Source organism: Penaeus japonicus, unplaced genomic scaffold, assembly GCF_977035675.1.
Source record: "Penaeus japonicus unplaced genomic scaffold, GWHDUDI00000001_assembly GWHDUDI00000021, whole genome shotgun sequence".
In the NCBI taxonomy this organism is placed as follows: domain Eukaryota; kingdom Metazoa; phylum Arthropoda; class Malacostraca; order Decapoda; family Penaeidae; genus Penaeus; species Penaeus japonicus.
The window spans coordinates 26,884,137-26,886,636 of NW_028234423.1; the positions used below are offsets into that span (position 1 = coordinate 26,884,137).

At 43.2% G+C, this 2,500-nt stretch overlaps 1 protein-coding gene across 1 annotated transcript in view; it reads right to left on the bottom strand.

Annotated features, from left to right (window-relative positions):
* Window positions 1-2,493, bottom strand: part of pyd3 (beta-ureidopropionase pyd3) — a 14,895-nt gene extending 12,402 nt beyond the window's left edge. Inside the window, exon 1 of the mRNA XM_043019140.2 lies at window positions 2,354-2,493. The gene's annotated coding sequence lies outside the window, so the exon portion shown is untranslated. The remainder of the gene's footprint in view (window positions 1-2,353) is intronic.
* Window positions 2,494-2,500: the final 7 nt, after the last annotated feature.

The following is a 2,500-nucleotide window of genomic DNA, read 5'->3' on the forward strand; positions in this document are numbered from 1 at the left end:
AGTGTCAGAGTGTGAATGAGTGTCAGTGAGTGAGTGAAAGAGTGTCAGTGAGTGAGTGATTGTAAGTGAGTAAGTGAGTGTCAGTGAGTGTGAGTGTGTCAGTGTGTGTGTGTCTGTGTCAGTGAGTGAGTGTGTCTGTGTCTGTGTCAGTGAGTGAGTGAGTGAGTGAGTGTCAGAGAGCGATTGAGTGTGTCAGTGAATGAGTGAGTGTGTCAGTGAGTGAGTGTGTGTGTCAGTGAGTGTGCGTGCGTGTGTGTGTGTCAGTGTGTGTGTCAGTGAATGTGTGTGTGTCAGTGAGTGTGAGTGTGTCAGTGAGTGTGTCTGTGTCAGTGAGTGAGTGAGTGTCAGTGAGTGAGTGAGTGTCATTGAGTAAATGAGTGTGTCAGTGTGTGTGTCAGTGAGTGAGTGTGTGTGTGTCAGTGAGTGTGTGTGTGTCAGTGAGTGTGTGTGTCAGTGAGTGTGAGTGTGTCAGTGAGTGTGTGTGTGTCAGTGAGTGTGTGTGTGTGTCAGTGAGTGTGTGTGTGTGTGTGTGTGTCAGTGAGTGTGTGTCAGTGTGTGTGTGTGTCAGTGAGTGTGTGTGTGTCAGTGAGTGTGTGTCAGTGAGTGTGTGTGTGTCAGTGAGTGTGTGTGTCAGTGAGTGTGTGTGTCAGTGAGTGTGTGTGTGTCAGTGAGTGTGTGTGTCAGTGAGTGTGTGTGTGTCAGTGAGTGTGTGTGTGTCAGTGAGTGTGTGTGTCAGTGAGTGTGTGTGTGTAAGTGATTGAGTGTCAGTGAGTGTGTGTCAGTGAGTGTGTGTGTCAGTGATTGAGTGTCAGTGAGCGTGTGAGTGTCAGTGAGTGAATGAGTGTCAGTGAATGAATGAGTGTCAGTGAGAGAGCGAGTGTCTGTGAGAGAGCGAGTGTCATTGAGTGAGTGTCAGTGTGTGAGTGAGTGTCAGTGTGTGAGTGAATGTCAGTGAGTGAGTGTCAGTGAACTAGTGAGTGTCAGTGAGTGAGTGAGTGTCAGTGAGAGAGCGAGTGTCAGTGTGTGAGTGAATGTCAGTGAGTGAGTGTCAGTGAACTAGTGAGTGTCAGTGAGTGAGTGAGTGTCAGTGAGTGAGTGAGTGAGTATCAGTGAGTGAGTGTCAGTGAGTGAGTGAGTGTCAGTGAGTGAGTGTCAGTGAGTGAGTGAGTGTCAGTGAGTGAGTGTCAGTGAGTGAGTGAGTGTCAGTGAGTGAGTGAGTGTCAGTGAGTGAGTGAGTGTCAGTGAGTGAGTGAGTGTCAGTGAGTGAGTGAGTGTCAGTGAGTGAGTGAGTGTCAGTGAGTGAGTGAGTGTCAGTGAGTGAGTGAGTGTCAGTGAGTGAGTGAGTGTCAGTGAGTGAGTGAGTGAGTGAGTGTCAGTGAGTGAGTGACATGAGTGAGTGAGTGTCAGTGAGTGAGTGTCAGTGAGTGTCAGTGAGTGTCAGTGTGAGTGTCAGTGTATATATATATATATATATATATATATATATATATATATATATACACTGAGCGTGAGTGTGAGTGTGAGCGTGAGCGTGCGCGTGAGCGTGCGCGTGAGCGTGAGCTTGAGCTTGAGCGTGAGCGTGTGTTTCTTCATCAATGCAATTACTATTACAATGAACTACGACATAAAGTTTTCATAAAAAATACATACAATTCCATACAAACAACATAATGGAAATCATCACAAGGCACTGTAACCTGATCAAGCAGTTACAGTGCATTTGATATGTGTAACCTCCCCTCCCCCTTCCAATAATATGACACGAACTTGTTCCCACAAGACACCACACCCAAGGAAGGTGGCTATTATTAAATGCAAAAATACTAATTATGGCAAAAATACTAATTATAACTGTGTGTGCGTAAAGGCCCATTGATAATCTATACACATATATAAATAAGTACAGCATGGCACATAGCAATGCGTAGTGTACAAAATATATATCTCTACCTTCAAAACAGGTGTAGACAAATGTTATTACCATTATCATTATTATTATCATTATTACCATTATTAAAGAACAACGTGAATCTGGCTTTAAACGGATGATAGCCGCTGTTTTATATCCAATATCATTTAGTTTATTCAACAAAACACCAAAATTAATTACGATTTCCACACCCTGCTCTAATACCAAAACTGGGTTTAACTTCAGCTTTTATGGTGTACAGCCGTGATCGTCTTATTTATATTCAGCTACGTCTTTTAAATTAATGATTCTTGGACATTTGTACTTCTCAATCCCGTTATTGACTTGGGGTTGATGTTTAGATAATGATTCTTAGCCTTGTCCATAATTTACTCGACTTTTTATCTCAATAATAAAAGCAACACGAGCTATAAAGAGACTTACTTTCTTAACCTCCGCCTGGAGACTGAAATCACTTGTTGATTCTCCTATCAGCTGATCCGGTCAAGCTTCCATATGTCGCTATCTTTCTTAATTTTGGTGTATTCTCTCGGCGTTTTGGTCATTTTGTATGCCTGTCTTTCTGGTTGT